The 17,271-nt window shown below is 44.1% G+C and overlaps 1 protein-coding gene and 1 long non-coding RNA gene across 16 annotated transcripts in view; one reads left to right on the top strand and one right to left on the bottom strand.

Moving 5' to 3' along the window:
• NFASC (neurofascin) overlaps positions 1-17,271 on the top strand; it is a 208,626-nt gene that overhangs the window by 57,446 nt on the left and 133,909 nt on the right. Inside the window, exon 1 of one of the 15 annotated variants that reach the window (XM_077334675.1) lies at positions 15,177-15,417. The exons of the other annotated variants lie outside the window; for them this stretch is intronic. The gene's annotated coding sequence lies outside the window, so the exon portion shown is untranslated. Of the gene's footprint in view, positions 1-15,176; positions 15,418-17,271 lie in introns of those variants that run through there. 15 annotated transcript variants of the gene reach the window in all.
• Positions 1,912-15,251, bottom strand: LOC143836015 (uncharacterized). The gene is made up of 4 exons (XR_013230457.1): positions 14,787-15,251; positions 12,848-12,895; positions 3,583-3,689; positions 1,912-2,030 (listed from the first exon to the last, which is right to left on the bottom strand). It is a non-coding gene; the product is annotated as an uncharacterized LOC143836015 (long non-coding RNA).

The raw sequence follows: 17,271 nt of genomic DNA on the forward strand, positions 1-17,271 counted from the left end.
TTTCACTTATCTCTGTATGTATGATGAATGGTGAAATGTTCTGCCATCTACCCACCCTGGTTTCCAGTTTTCCAGGTGAAGTAATGGCTTTTGTTTTGATATGTCTTGATTTAACAGTGTGGAAATAAGTAAAGCTACAGGTATTATTCCTGAAAGACGTGTGAGTTAAGGGGGGAAAGCTTTGTCTTGAAGACTCTACAGTTTCAGTTTCTGCAAATGTAATGAAGTTACAACTAGGGCATCTGAATTGGCCATTCCAGGCCAACGCAGCCAGCGCCACGCCACGGGGAGGGGAAGCGCGGGCGCTGGTGCCGGTGCATAATTCGGCGTACACACGCAGGCCGTGCACAACCCTAGTTACAACATTTCTGTGCCTCTTCAGTTTCCATACTCTACTATTTATTCAAACTGAAATGTGTGAATGGATGAGATCTCTTCCTCAGATATGATAAAGGCTCAAGTATATGGAGCCTAAAGTAAAAATGGAGATTTGACTTCGGTACCTTGTGCAATCCTGGGGAAAGTTTCTTAATGTCCTGTCTGAGCTGTGTTTTGAGGAAACCAGGGTAAAATTGTAACAAAGGAGAGACAGAATCTGTCCAGTGGTTTAATTAAATATAAGAAGATAAAAAGTCTCTTATCACATATATATTTTTTGTGGCTACAGCCGTGACTCTCCAAGAGCATTTGCCTTATTATATTTTCAAGCATCAACAAGGACAGACTCATTGCCACTGAGGAAAGCCAGACTGAAAGCGGAAAACAAATGAATCTAGAGACTGTTTTGGCAGAGTCAAAGTCTAAATAAATGTGATAAGAGACTTTTTATCATCTTATATTTAATTAAGCCACTGGACAGATTCTGTCTCTCCTTTGTTACAATTTTGGAATTGTCCACTTTTTTTGTGCAGCACTTCGGGTAAAATTGGAGGCATTTTGCTTATGGAGTAATTCCATGAAATGCACTTTCCGTCACATGGGTGCTAGTTCATGCTGCTCATTAGAAAAGGGAAATCTACAGTCAAAATCCTTGTATTTCTCCATGCCACCTGCCTTGAGTTAGAGATTCTGTGGAGAAGAAACAAAAGCCAAATAGCAACAAGATGCTTCTCTTGGTCCCTGGCCCTGGGTGTTGACTGCCATTCAACCCCTCCCCACCTGCTTCCTGTTCCATCATTGTCATGCTCCTTCCATCCATTAGTCAAGTGGTTCCCTACCCCTAAGAAGTAGCTTCTTGTGTCTAGAGAAGCTTGCTCATCTGACAGAGCAGCTTTTCCTCATACCTCCAGGAGAGGTGTTCGTTTTTTTGTGGCAGGAAGCAAAAGGACATTTATCAGGGAGCCCATCAGAAGCATTTCCCCAAAAGATTCCTATATAAATATATAGATGGGATGGGATAGAGAAAAATATAAACCATGGGACCAAAAGACACAGATATACAAGGAATGTCACATGGGGGTGGGATTTTGTGATTTCCCAGTTGCTGGTGTAGTTGCAGATAAAGGGTAGCAGCATTGGGGGCTTCCACATGGCAGATTTCCCTACAGTTTCCCTACCCCAGTCCCCCATGATATCAGTATTATATCGATATACCATCATATTAATGGGCATAGCAGGTTTTCTGAATTCCCAGTTTTCACTTAAAGAAAAAAAATGCTTAGCCCATCCCTTGATCTCCACTTTAGCTCTCTCCCTTTTCCCTTGTATATGCTATATCTGTATTGCAATATCATATCAATTTAACAATACTGTAGTGTTGATTGTAAACACCAATAAAAAAACAGTGGGGGGAATGTCTGTTATGGGAACAGGGTCAGGGAAAATGTCTGCCATGTGGGCCAGAAAATCTGAATTTTCCCATTTGCTCAGCAGCCATACAGGTTTTACTGTGATCTTTCCCAAAACTTACTGTCTTTGTCATCAAAATACTCTGTTGACCATCATGGTGTAGTGGTTAAGAACAGCGGCCTCTAAACTGGAGAGCTCAGTTTGATTCCCCACTCCTCCACATGCACCCAGCTGGATGATCCCTGAAAAAAAAAACAATTCAGAAATAAGGTAGAAAACTATTTTAGTTCCATAAAATTTATATTTTCATGTTATATAAGGTCTGCATGATGAAATGATATACTTTGATTTTGTTACAGTTTACTGAGGAAGCAAAATACGAAAACGAGGTTTTATACCTAGGAACTCGTTCTTAATAAAGCTTTTTGCCATTGCCAGCTTGGAAATTTCGTTATGTTTATTCATCTTTGAAAAGCAAGGCATAAAAACGAGTTCTTCTTTATAGTGCCACATAATTGGTTTTTTGCTGTTTTTTACTGTCTGTTTTTCGGTGAAGTCTTACTTCCTGCATGGCTTTAAAGATCTGCTGTGCTGAGTGGTGTTTAGTGGTAAACATTGACATTTGCCTTACTTGTTGTGGGTGGAAACTCCTCTTTATTACACAATCCTCAGAAAAGCAGCCTGTGTCTGCCCACAGAGCAGGAAAAAGATGCAAATGTTGCAATTTTTTTAAAGAACCTTTTCCAGGCAACAAAATAAATAATTTTTCATTGCCCTATGTTGTCAGGCCATGAGTTTATAGTCTTCATAACAATATATAGAAGAGCCACTGTTTATCTCAGCCATCTTAGATTCCTCAATGGCAGCTATTTCTCGAGAAGCTGTGCCTTTTCCTATTTCAGGCTATTGGAGGCTCTTCCCCCCCTTTTAGCATAATTCCCACCTTATTTCCATTTGTCAGTGTTGCCTGGGAAAGCATGCAGGGAATGTTTTGGCCACAGAGAATGGGCAGAGGGCTGGGCTGTACTTCTCATTAGCAGAGCTGCTACGGGCATTGGCCCTAGACATCTGCTGCTCATCTGCCACGTATTGGAGCACCAGCTCTGCTCTTTCAAGGCTTCGTGTGTCATTTGTAGTTTGAGTTTTCTGAGCTGAAGATGGGTGGGGATGGGATTCTGGCCACTGGATTTTTAAATTTGAGAGATGCAAGTGATATCCTATTCTCAAAAGCTTATGATGGAATAGATTTTGTCTTTAAAGTGCCACTGGATTCCTTTCAGCAGCACTATCACTTGTAAGAAAAAGCTCTGATCTTATTTTTTATTTGATTTCTTATTTATTTCTTATTTGATTTTTATACCGCCCCTCTCGTCTTGGGGTGGCGTACAACATTCAGTCTGCAGACATCGATTAAAGGTAAAGGTAAAGGTATCCCCTGTGCAAGCACCAGGTCATGTCTGACCCTTGGGGTGACACCCTCTAGCGTTTTCATGGCAGACTCAGTATGGGGTGGTTTGCCAGTACCTTCCCCAGTCATTACCGTTTACCCCCCAGCAAGCTGGGTACTCATTTTACCAATCTCAGAAGGATGGAAGGCTGAGTCAACCTTGAGCCAGCTGCTGGGATTGAACTCCCAGCATCATGGGCAGAGCTTTCAGACTGCATGTCTGCTGCCTTACCACTCTGCACCACAAGAGACATCAATTACATAGAGCTAAAAACAGTAAAATACACAATATTAAATTAAATAAAATAGGATATGTCTATTCTATTCCACAGAATAGAAGTACTTACAGAGTTTAATCAGATTTCCATGTGTCCTGAAGAAACATGACATGTGGAGGTTTGCAGTGTGATGGTGGAGATGTTACAGCTGGGTCAGTAGTATTGTCATCTGCAATCTGCAACCATTAATAAAGCTGATAATGGGTGCTGGAAGGAGCTAAGACTCACCGCCTAACTACTAATCAGGTTGGCTGTGCTGGATGTTCCATTCCTGATTGGCTGTCTGTTCAATGAACGGCCAATGAGGAAGGATGTCCTGCCCCTGGTTGCATCCCTCTCCAACGTCTTTCATTTGGAAGAAGTTCCAGCCTGGTAAGCAGGAGCTGGGAGGGAGGGCAGAGGGCCTGGGACTGTGGACCACTGGGGAAGAGCCTCTGCCAGCACTCCTGCTGCCCCTGCAGTCTCTCTCAGAGCTCTCTCAGCCTCATCTATCTTACAGGGTGTCTGTTGTGTGGAGAGGAAGGGAAAGCAATTGTAAGCCAATTTGAGATTCCTTTGGGCAGTGAAAAGCAGGGTACAAAAACCAACTTCTTTATTGAAAATCAAGCCATATTGTCTTCATCTTTGCTTTGTTGAAACTCACTTTTGAAAGTAGAACCCAGCTTGCTTAATATTTATTCCCTGCCTTTATATCCCCAAGTGCCATACACTAGGGAAAAAATTAAACAAACCAGCTATATCTTGAGCCATTTATTAATCCAGTGGGCCAGCTTGTCCAAGGCCACAGCCCCTGAGCTGAGCCCTTTAGGTCTTTTTTCTCCACTTAGACGCAAGGATGTATGAAGGAAGGATGCTCAGATTTTATACCCAGCTTGTACTTTTCCCCCCTATCCAGTTTCCAGGTATATAGCTTGGTCCTAGTAACTATCAGATTTTAGTGGGATTTGTGAAGACCATATTTTTTGTACCTGAATAGCTCTTGATTCTGAATATTTCATTGCTGCATCTCTGGGTTGTTGTTGGTTATGAATAAATCATTAATCATGAGCTCCACAGATATAAAAAAGGCATTGGAGGTCAATTAACTAAGGCTTGTCATTGTGGGAAATGGTCAGTTTACAGAGGCTGAAGATCACTCTGTACATAGCAAGTCCTGTACACATTGCGTGATGCCCATGGTACCTGATTATTCTGTTCTGTGGGGGAAAAAAGAACTCTGGCAGTTGGATTTGCATCAGAAAACCACCCCCTTTCCAGTGCCAGAGCCCCTTTTTGTAGCTCCTGTAGCTTGAGCAGATTCTGTCCTTCTAAAAATCACAGGATTTCTTTATCATAGCTGCTGGATCGCTTCTCATTTGCCCCTGAATTCAGTCATGGTGAGCATAAATGGCAGTTCTTCATGCCCCTGGAAGCTTTTCTAAAAGCAGGTCCACTCAAATACTGGTGTGACTAAATTGCAGCTTATAAACACATTTGTTCAGATGACCTTGTAGGCCTATACCAAGGAGTGGCCACAACATACTGCACTTATGTGTATGCGTTTTGATGTTATACAGTAAGACTTGCTTTACTGTGAACACATTTTTAAATCACTGTTGAATTCTGCAGCAATTAACTGTGGGAAGGCCAGGCATTCACCTTTTCATGGCCACAGTAAAATGTATTTTGTATTTTGTGTCTAATTAGGCAGGAACGATGAAAGGAAAAAATGTCCTGAGAAAATCTACTTACTGATCTTGTTTCTGGAGCTACTGGGCAATGGTATTGGGGAGGGGGTCACTCAGTAAATGTGTTGGCTGACCTTTGGGAATTGGTCAGTTGCTTTTCCATGTTTTGCTTTAGAATGCAAGATACATTTGCACCTCTAAATTCGATTTTTGAGAATCAGCCATTAATGCTTTGGAGGTGACATTCATTTTAGTATTGGTGACTTTTTATTCTTATCGCCTGCGGTTTGCAAATGATTCAGAGCTCTCCCTGTGGATTTGTGGTATACAAGGCAAGAAAAAGAATAAGCAGGGGTGTGGGGGATGCAATGCACTGTGAAAATAGCAGGGAGAAGTGGCTCATGGAATTGGTGACTGTGAGAAATGAATGCTTCCCTCCCTAAAGGGAGTCAGGCTAGCAATTAAAGGGTAAGACATCAACCCTCCCTGCCCCCAGACCTTTTAGTTATGCATTCAGTGAAGCTAGTGCTTGGTATCTTTTCTGGGTCTTGAGCCTATCTAGAGTATACAGCAGACTTGTATGAATAAAGGAGTTCAGTTCAAGGGAGATAAGAGAAACTGGTGATAAATGCATCTACTGATTGATGTGAAAATGATAATAAAGTGTAATCCAGTGTCTTGTTAACTGTCACTTAGAGCCACATGATGGTGTGGTCATTTGTGTTTGTTCAAGTGCCTGCCAAATTCATATATGAAGTGTATATGAGAGACTGGGTATGGAGTATTCTTGTAAAGGAAACTAATCCTTGCTCACTCCTGTGCCTCATGTTTCTGCTTTCCATTGTTTGAAGTACTTTCTTTTCCCACCTGCCACACTTCCAATACTTAAGCCTGGCTGTAAAGATGAGGGTTTATAGCAACAGCAGTGAGATAAGGTGCTCAGTACCTGCCAAAGGTCATCAGAATTATTTATGAAGGAATAGGGATGGGCAATTCAGTCTGGATAAGCTGATTTGGGTCCTTTTTGGACCTATCCAAACCAAACTGCCTATCTCTGCAAATTAAACAGATGCAATCAGTGGGGGCAAAATCAGAATTGGGCTATTAGGCAAGTTTGACGTTTCCTTTTTCTTCCTTAGTTCTCTGTTCATCCAAATAGGCTTATTGAATTCCCTACCATATTTCTGTCTTGCTGGAGTAGTCATGGCTTGAGCATGCATTAGCTCTTGTTTAAAGAGAGCCTACATGTCACTTGCTCCTTTCTCTTCTAATGTTCTTGTCCACGGAATGACTCTCATCATGTCTCTGAGTTTATTTAAGTCTGTCCTACAGATGTCTAGCATACACATCTGTCTACAACTTCCTTGCCCCCCCATCATATATGAAATTCTAAGAGGATACGGTCACTCCCCCTCACCTAGAGTCCCCACCTCCTTCACTCCATCCACCAGCTTTTGCCTGTTGATCAGCATTGAGTATGGCCAAGCCTCTTATAGGTTCTTCCATTGTTTGATAAATGAAATTGTCAGCCCAGCAGGTCAGAAAGTTGTACGTGTCTGGATGCTTAGCAGAATTGGTTTCCCCAAACACATCAGAGAAATTGAAGTCAGCCATAATTACAAGGTCCTGATGCTTAGATTTTCTATCATGCTACTCAAGGAGGACAGCATCCACATCTTCACCCTTCACCTCTTTCTTTTTATTGTCCATGCTTTGGGCATTGATATATTGGCACCAGAAGCCTCTTATCCTTGGTTCTATTTGTCCCGTCCTTTTCAAGTGGGTTATTGCTATTTGTTCTCCTACATTAGAATCCTCACATTGGGCATCTCCTTCCCCTCATAACTTCAGTTTAAAGCTCTGATGAATTTAAAGCTCTGCTGTTTATGCTCCCCAACAGGGCCCTTTGCTCTGTGGGTGTGAATCTACTGATCATCCCTGGACCCCGGGAGGTATGCCTGACCTCGACAAGGGCAAGGCTTTTTCAGTCCTCGCCCCTACCTGGTGGAATGAGCTCTGTGACGGAGCTGTCTGGGTTCTGCAGGGCCTGCAAGACAGAGCAGTTCCACCAGGTATTGGGGCCAGGTAGAGAGCCTGGGTTTATAAGAGCAGCTCAGTCCCCCACCCTTCCCTCAGGTCTCCAGGCTAGGTGCCAGACCGGATCCAGGACCAATGGGTAATCTCCTTCCCTGTGTTACATCACTTCCAATAATGATGGCTTGACTGTGCGTGCTGAGGTATTGAGATGTGGGGGAGGTGAACCCTGATTGCTGAACAATAACCACAAAAAGTTCTTTCTTACATCAGGAAGGTCTTCCAAAGAATGGCAGATAATCTATGAAACACTACACAGACTCTATGGCTCCCTTAAAATATCAGTTCGTGGAGCATAGGTACTATCCTGAAAGTAGTGGGCACACTTGATAGTAGTGACCAGGTGATTTTGGAATTTACAATCTTGGGGAAGAGAAAAGCTGTACGTAGTCAGACATATAGGCTGGACTTCAGGAAATCAAATTTTAACAAACTTAAAGTTATGCTGGGTAGAATCCAGTGGTCAGAAAAACTTAAGGAGATGGGAGTTCAAGAGGGATAGGAATTTCTTAAAAGTGAAATACTGAAGGCACAATCACAAACAATTCCCTTGAGAAGAAAAAATGAGAGGAGCCTAAAGAAGCCAGGATGGCTCTATCAACAGCTTTCAAAAGATTTGAGTAATAAAAAGGCTCATTTAGGAAATGGAAGGAGGGCTTTATAACTAAGAATGACTATAAACAAATAACCAATACTTGTAGGGAAAATATTAGAAAAGCTAAAGATCAGTGTGAGCTTAGGCTAGCAAGAAATGCTAAACACAACAAAAATGTTCTTTAGTTATATTCAAAGGAAGAAAAAGAGTAAGGACGTGGTAGGACCATTGCAGGGACAAAATGGGGGAGACCTGTCTTGGAAGTAATATGTGTGAAAAGGTTCTGGGAAGTCTTAGCAGACCATACACTGAATGACCCATTATGCACGGGCTGGAAAGCCCACGCTGTCGGCTGCCAGCATGGGCGTGGCCTGGCCCAGGCCCACGGAAGGCTCACGTTACACGAACATGGAAACTTCTGTAGTCCATGGGTTACTGTGGGTGCCAGTGGGGGCTGGGGGGGGCTGGCGCCTTGCGTAATCGGCAGTGCCGGGCCACCTGGCCCCAACCTATAGTGTCTCTGCAGGGACACCACATGCCCCAGCAAGCTCCACGGAGCCGTGGAGCAGGCTGGGGCACCCCCCTGCTCCCACCATGGTGGAAGAGCAGCATGCGGCTCCCCAGCATTGTGCAGTGGGGGGCATGCCCCCGATCCCTCCCTGCTGCCACTGGGGCCGCTTACCTGCTCTCCCAGCACTTCTGGCCCCATGTTGTGTGCGCGGAGCCATTGAGCCGGGTCAGCCAGCGTGCACCCGGGATGTTCCGTCCCCGGGCTTTTTTTCTCCGGTGCACTGGAACGGCGGCAGTCCAGCGTGGCTGCTGCCATTTATAATCAGTCATTCATGAGTCAGCAGTGTGACTTGGTGGCTTAAAAAGCAAATGGGATTTGGGGCTGTATCAAAAGAAGTATGGTGTCCAGATTGCATGAGATGATGGTACCACTTTGCTCTGGTTAGACCTCGCTTAGAATACTTTGTTCAATTTTGGGCACCACAATTGAAGAAGGATATAGGCAAACTAGAGCTTGTCCAGAGGAGGTCAACAAAAATGGTGAGGGGTTTGGAGACCAAGACATATGAGGTAAGAGCTTGGTCTCTTTAGCCTGGAGAGAAGATGCCTAAGAGGTGATATCTTCAAGTACTTGAAGGGCTGCCATATAGAGCAGTACTCCCCAACCTTTTTATCACTGGGGACTGGTCAACGCTTGACAATTTTACTGAGGCCCGGGGGGGGGGTAGTCTTTTGCCGAGGGATGCCGCCACTGCCTGAGACTTTGCTCCACTTGCTTTTCCACCAGTCCCCCTGACTTCCCGCCACCCGCTGGGAAGCGCTACTAGCAGCATCTGCGCAGTGCCACGCCGGGGGGAGCCCCAGCCATGGCGGCCACTGGAGAGTACCAAAGGCGAGCCGGCAGCAGAGTGGCAGGCAACCCCCGAGGCAGCAGCCAGGGAGGAGGACGAGGAGGAGCTGCGGCCCGGTACCGACTGATCCAGGGACCGGTCCCGGTCCCTGGATTGGGGGTTGGGGGCCGCTGAGGAGCAGAGTTGTTTTCTCTTGCCAAAGAGGGTATGACTAGAACCAGTGGGATGAAATTAACTCAGAAGAATTTTGAGCTAAACACCTGGAAGATGTTCCTGGCATTTAGAGCGGTTCCTCAGTGGAACAGGCTTCCTTGGGAGGTGGTGGGTTCTCCTTCCTTGGAAGTTCTTAAACAGAGGCTAGATAGCCACCTCACAGAAAATGCTGATTCTGTGAACTTATGCAGATTGTAAGTGGGTGGGCAGAAGGGATTGGCTCTTATGGATCTTCCTTGCATACTCAGGAAAACGCCCATCACCACTTTGGGGTCGGGAAGTATTTCCTCCGAGCTAGATTAGCCATAGAGTCTGATGGGGGAGAGTATTATCTGGACATGGAATTGTGGGTGGGCAGATAGATGTGAATTTCCTGCATTGTGCAGGGGGTTGGACTAGATGACCCTGGAGTTCCCTTACAACTCTATGATTCAAGCCAATCCCAACAAATGGCAAGCAGTGAAAGCTAATTCAGTTACCAATGCTTATTCTCACCTTCAGAAAGCAAGTATGTGGATTTTTTTTTGTTTGACCTTCCTAAGTCTTGTCTTCCCCCTGACCTCATGATTGGGATGGATTCCCTGATGGACAGCTACAACATATGGGTTGCTATAGGAGGCACTTTCACAATGAAGCAGATGGGAGAGCCTTGTGGAAAAGAAACAATAGCTGTCAGTGGGAGATGTGAAGTTGCTACATGCAAAGGTTCTATGCAATAGTCATTGATTAGACATCTCCCCATTTTGCAGATGGACCATGAAGAGAGCTATCTTGGTCCTTTCACCAGCCCATTGAGCTGGTAGAAGCGGACTAGTGAGAGCAGTGGAGAGTTGAGGTATGAAATTTTAATGAAGAGTTAATTGACAATTTCTCCCAAGAGGCTGGCAAGCTGGTTAGGACATCTGGAATAAATGGTGTTCATGTCTCTCTAGCACAGTATTTCTTTCTTTTGTTGTAATGTTTATTATTTTGCAGTGTAAGAGAATCTCTTTTTTGACTTTGAGCCCTTCGGACAGTAGTGAAATAACTTTTTATGTGAGAAAATGTCTTGGGTTTCCTTGAGAGAGTATTAAGAGCAACTGGATCATACTCTGAAAATGTTTGAATATAGTGGCAAAAGTTTGCCACTCTGTAGTGTAAAAATCAAAATATTTTTATTCATTTATCATCAGCTTTTCTTGCTGAAACATGAGGCAGATTACAGAATATTAAAACAATTCAGATAGCATAAAGCATCCAATCCACTGAACAAGGAAAAAGGAATGCAAAATTAGAAGACATTGCAGCCAAGAAAATAGTGTAAGATATGACATTCTGTAAATAACAAATAAATTGATGGCAAAAACAGTCATAGCAAGATAATATATATATATATAATTTACTAGTAAACAGTAAATTGTAAACAGCACAATAGACTACAATCCTTTATGCTTTTAAACGCACCCTCCTGACCCTTTAAACGCACCCTCCTGACCCATCCCATTATACTACAACCCTATTACCTTTATAAAAATGTCCTCCTGCACATTTCCAATTAAAACATTGGAACCTTCCTGACCTCCTCAGCTTGACTGTTCCACAAGGAAGGGATCTGTAATCAAGAAAACCCAAGCAGGGGCCTCTGTGCTTATGCATTTGCAGAGTAGCACGTTCAGAAGGTTTTGCTCAGAGAAGACAAGTCTCAGTGGAGCATAAGAGGAGAGGTCAGATTAGTACCTTCAACTGAATCTGGTAACTGACTGATGTGGTGGTGGAAAGTGCAGCCAGCTTACTGTGACTCCATAGAGTTTACAAGGCAAGAGATCTAAAGCCACCTTCCCCCAGACCACTCCAGAAGTCCCGGCTCTCTACAGACTCCTGGATGGGAAGCCTGGATCCCAACTCACCTGGTACAAACAGGGACACATACCCCTCCCCTTCAGGACAAGCCACTGTGTCCATGCCAGGTCTCAGATGCTGCCAGGAGAGAGACACCTTGCTGTCCCAGTCAAACCACAGCGTACCGTAGAAGCTGCCAATGCCCCAAGCTGATGAAAGGGCTGGGGGAGGGGCAAGAAGCTGGGATGGCCCCTCACTGCCCAGAGAGGGGAAAGAAGACCCTGGGCAGGGAAGGCAGTCCAATAAAGACGCAGGCCCAGGAAGAGACCCACTATAAGCAGCAGAGAGACCTGAGGACCTGATTAAACCTGCTTAGTATTACTCTCTCTGTTGCCAGGCATGACTATCTTCTTGCTTTTTGTTCTTAAAAACATATATGTAACATTTCCCAGTATGGAAGACATGGCCCAAAAGCGAAATAGATTTATATTAACAAAGGTGGTGGAAATTAGTTTAGTGTGGTAGGAATGAAGTATGACATAAGTGATCCTTAAAAGGTATCCCCTGTGCAAGCACTGGGTCATGTCTGACCCTTGGGGTAACGCCCTCCAGCGTTTTCATGGCAGACTCAATACGGGGTGGTTTGCCAGTGCCTTCCCCAGTCATGACCGTTTACCCCCCATAAAGCTGGGTACTCATTTTACCAACCTCGGAAGGATGGAAGGCTGAGTCAACCTTGAGCCAGCTGCTGGGATTGAACTCCCAGCCTCATGGGCAGCTTTCAGACTGCATGTCTGCTGCCTTACCACTCTGTGCCACAAGAGGCTCTAAGTGATCCTTAGTGGACCTTTAAATATGATCCTACAAATTAGTGTTTAGTTGCTATTTAAATGTCCTTTTTAACCTTGTGGTATAAACCCTTAACATGTTGTTGTTGTCTTATTTGAAATGTGATTCAGAGCCCCCTGCAGAAACATCTTTGTTAGCAAATCACTTTTAATTATGTGAATGAAAGCCATAAAGCAAGAACAGTAAGTATCTTCTTGGGAACATTAGCAACTGGCATTTTACTGTTCCTCCTGTAACATGTAAATAAAGATTGAAAGCCTAATTGGTACCCAGAATGTCCCAGAGGTTCCCCAAGGCTGATTAAGAACTGTTTTCTCCTGAAGGCTATTTCACTTGTTGAGCGTTGCCAATGGAATTTTCCTTTTTTCTCTCCTTCCCACTCCCCTGTCCTCCTTTCTTTTTATGCCTTTTTCATCCTTGTACAAATTCCTTGCTGTTGTTTTTTTAATAATTATTTTACTAGAAACTTCCAAGGGATGTACTAGGGCTTAAACATTTTTACCATTGAGAAACCTCTGAAACATTCTTTGAGAACCCCCAGAAGTGGTGTGATCCTGCAGATTATGGTTGGAAAGCAGTGGTGTGTACACGCCCACCTGGAGCCCCTCCCTTTCCCACCCTCTCCAGGCCCATCACTGGCCATTTCTCTGGGAGGGGGGGGGGTGACGGGACCATATCTAGTCACTGATAAATGTTTAACACATTTTAAATATATATAAACATTAATTAACTCTCACCCATTTGGGAAACCCTTCCAGGGCTATCAAGAAATAGTCATCATGACCCTGAAATATGAAAAGCAATAAAAGAACATTCTAAGCGTGTGCTGACAGCATCCTAAAATCTAGACAGCATCCTAAAAAGCAGAGACATCACCCTGCCAACAAAAGTGCGTTTAGTCAAGGCTATGGTATTCCCAGTTGCAATGTATGGCTGCGAAAGTTGGACCATAAAGAAGGTCGTGTGTCAAAGAATTGAGGCTTTTGAACTCTGGTGCTGGAGAAGACTCTTGCGAGTCCCTTGGACTGCAAGGCGAACAAACCGGTCAGTCCTAGAGGAGATCAACCCTGACTGCTCTTTAGAAGGCCAGATCCTGAAGATGAAACTCAAATTCTTTGGCCACCTCATGAGAAGGAAGGACTCCCTGGAGAAGAGCCAATGTTGGGAGCGATCGAGGGCAAAAGAAGAAGGGGTCGACAGAGAATGAGGTGGCTGGATGGAGTCACTGAAGCAGTAGGTGCAAACCTAAATGGACTCCGGGGAATGGTAGAGGACAGGAAGGCCTGGAGGATCATTGTCCATGGGGTCGCGATGCGTCGGACACGACTTCGCACATAACAACAACAAGCGTGTGCTGAGTTCTAATCTTTTAGTCATTGTGTAATTACAAGCCTACACACATGCAGAAATGAGGCAAATAAATGCTTCTAGGTTGCATGAGAAGGCCTGAATAATGTCATTCTTCAGTTGCCGTTCCATTATGTGAGTGCAAAACACAGTGACTAATTTGTAGTATCAGTGTGGGATAGGGTTGACACCTCCAGGTCAGGAAACTTCTGGAGATATGGGGATGGAGCCTGAAAGAACAGGGATCTCAGTGAAGTACAATGCCATAGAGTCCATCCTCCAAAACATCCACTTTCTCTGTAGTCTGGGAGTGAGCTGTAATTTCAGGCAATCCCCAGGTCCCTCCCGGAGGCTGGCATTCATATTACTACATCTTGCAAAGTTTAAACCTGGGCCACTTTGGGGAAGGTGGGCAGTTGAAATTATTTCTTATGATGAGATGGAGAAAGGAATGGCACTAATCCTTTTAAAATTAGGAGCACTAAATCTACTTCTAGATTTACTGCATCATTCATACTAAAGCTGTAAAACTTTGGGGGAAGTGGGTGTGGAGGTTTGTTTTTCATGCTGGAATGTGGGTGGGGGAGACATGCCTATTTCGTTTCACAGCACAGCGCCAGAAAATAGGGAAGCATCTTTATGTTGCTTGGGCCGCCATGAAACATTCCTTGTCTGCCTATGATACATACAGTTTCACTTCATCGAGGGCTCCCTATGTGAATGGCCATAAATAAAACAGATGATAGTTCATTTTTTTAATACTCCCATTTCTCCCTGATAATTTGGCTCTGCTTACAACATACTCTTTTATGCTCTAAAAATGTAAGAAACGGCCTATTGGATCAGACCAGTGGTATATCTAGTCCATCATCCTGTCACACACAGTGGCCAATCAGTTTCCAGAGGGCCAACAAAAGAACATAAAGGCCATGAGCTTCCCCTGATGTTGTCTTCTGGCACTGGGAAACAGAAGTTGACTGCCTCTGAATGCAAGGTACCATGACTAGTATCCACTGATAGGTCTATCCTTCATGAGTCTATCATATCCCCTTATAAAGCTGTCTATCCCTGTGCCCATCATAGTGATCCCTGAGAGTGAATTCCCCTCTATAATCATTCTGTGTAAAGAAGTTTTTTTTCTTTTTGTCTGTCCTGAATCCACTGCCCATAAGCTTCATTGGATGCCCTCAAATTCTATTATTTGGGGAGCAGGAGAAAAAGTTCTTTTTGTCAACTCTCTCCACCCCATGTATATAATTGTATAAAGTTCTGTCATGTCTCCAATGCTTTAATTTTGAATATGCAGTAATCCTTTGGAATAACCCTTACCTCTTTTAAATCCTTGTCCCCAGAGTCCAAAATGTATTCCTGATTTAAAGCAGGTTGTCCTAAAGCTTACAGATCGGGCTGTGTGCTGATTTTATTCTTGAGAGCTGCGCCCTTCCAAGGAACAACTGGCAATACTTAATGATGCTTTTCTCTGTACTAGCTTCAGTTTCCAAGGAAGAGCTGAGGGAAAATGTGACCCAGTTGTTTAGCATGCAGTTCATGTTCTATTAATGATCAAAGTGTGTCAACCAACACTTCTTGCCTGGGCCTGTGACTCTCCGCTCTTGAGATTAGATAACAAAGGGGATATGTTTAGCATGTCCCCCTCCCTTGCTTCGTGCCCCTGTATGAATAAAAACCAACCACAAAATTTATTCTTTGTTACAACAGATGGAGATCCCAGCTCTTGTCCCATCTGACTGGAGTTTGAAAGATGGGGGGAGGTGTTTTGAAAGGTTATGTTACACTTAGTGGTTGACAGGCGCAGAAGAAATACTTCACTGAGGGTGGCTCTTCTAAGCACACTGTGCATCAAGCATCTTAAATGATATATGCACATGTACAGAAATTCACTTTCCAAGTTTTCTGTCTCCAGGCGACATTCATCCTTTGTATTTCGTCGGCTTCTTTGGTAAGTAATCTCTCTTAAATAAGCTGTCAGAGCAGGAGTCAAAATCTGTATACAGGCAGCCTCAACAAAGTTATTACCATGTTGTTCTTGTGGTTTACTTCAGATAGGTTCATATATGTTGTAGCCAGTTCTTGCCCCTTCTATCATGATCACTTTTTCAGTATGTTTACCTCTGAGCCAGTAAGGTCTGAAGGGAAGATACTTCACCTTTGTCCTTTCACATGATAGGGAGCAATTATTGGGAGACTGTGCCTTTATGCAAAGATAAGGCAAACTTATTATCGTTGTAGGATCCTTAGTGATCTTATCATAGGCTTTCTCAACCAGGGTTTCATGAAAGCCTGGGGTTTCTTGATGGTCCTGGAAGGGTTTCCTGAATGGATGGGAGTTACTTAATTTTTAATATATTTTTTAAATTTGTTAAACATTTATCAGTGATATGACCATATATTGTTATGTCAATTTTCCCCCCTCCCAAAATGGCCGATTATGGAGGTGGAGGTGCTCTGGGTGGGCATGTACACAGCTATGCTTCCCAACCATATTCTGCATGAAGGTGCCACTTCTGGGGTTTCTTGAAGCATGAAGAATATTTCAGAGGTTTCTCAATGGTAAAAATGTTGAGAAAGGTTGCCTTATCATTGTATAGAGCAGCAGTTACTGACTGGGGGGATCCAGACAGAATTCTGTTAGCTGAGTGTGTAGAAAGTAGGGAGCAGTGCCAGTGGGTGTGATCCTGTCTTCCCCCATCTGTGTTCAGTGAATGTGCAGAGAAATACATGGAGAAGGCTTCTGTTTAGTCCAGAGAATAATAGTTCTCAACCAGCTTATTGATGTCTATGTCGACAGAGGCCCTCTGACTACTGTTTGAGCACATCTGTATGGAAAGGATTTTTTTCCTCTGTTTCAAAGTTCAAATCACTGAATGCTAAAAGTGGGTGGGATGAAGAACCTGTTCCTCTCAATGGATACATGATGTGATGAGGAAGAATCCTATAGTGATACTATTAATTCTAACAAACAAACAGTGGATGAGGAACAGCACAAAGTGGAAAGTTAGAATGAATAACAAAGGCCAGAAACATTTCTAATCTCTGATCTTCTGGTGTTTTTCATCTGGTGTTTTTCATCTCGTGTTTTCCTCTGGTGTTTTTCATCTCGGTTAACAGTCTACAAAGCTTGGTCATTGGTCACATAAGAAAAAGGACTAAGTGATTTCTCATTTAAGGAAAATAGTTTACATAATTTCTGCATGAATGGGGGAATGATTTAATGTTTGTTGCGAATGCTATTCACTTACCTGAAAAATGAAGGTGCTGGTCCTTTTTTCATAATGGTTACAGATAACTCAAGTAATGAGTCAATGAATGTTTATCATCTGGTGGAAACAGTACATCTGTTCCTGGGCGGAGCTGGGATTCATCACCTACTCACCAATCAGGGAGGCAGACCTGGCTGTCCCATACCTGATTGGCTGTCCATCCAATGAACAGCCAATCAGGAGTGATGTCTCGCCCCTAGCCACATCCCCCTCTAATTTCTTCCATATGGAAGAACTGCCAGCCACCAGTAAGGTAGGCAGGTGGCTGGAGCTGAGAGAGAGGGCAGAGGGTTAGGCACTGTGGCTGGGGATGATGGGGGTGGGGAGGAGAGGGGAGCCCCCACCAGTGCTCTTGTCAGCACCTTTCCAGGCTTTGGCAGGGCTGCCCGGGCAGTGGGGGGAGAAGCAGAGTCCCCCCCCAGTGCTTTGGCAGGCCTTCTGGGGGTGAGGGGGGCAGACTGCCCCACAACACTCTTCCCATCCCGAAAAGGTCCGGCAAGCTTGTGGAGGCCTTGGTGGGCCTTCTGGGGGCA

The sequence above is a fragment of the Paroedura picta genome, chromosome 4 (genome assembly GCF_049243985.1).
Source record: "Paroedura picta isolate Pp20150507F chromosome 4, Ppicta_v3.0, whole genome shotgun sequence".
Taxonomy (NCBI): domain Eukaryota; kingdom Metazoa; phylum Chordata; class Lepidosauria; order Squamata; family Gekkonidae; genus Paroedura; species Paroedura picta.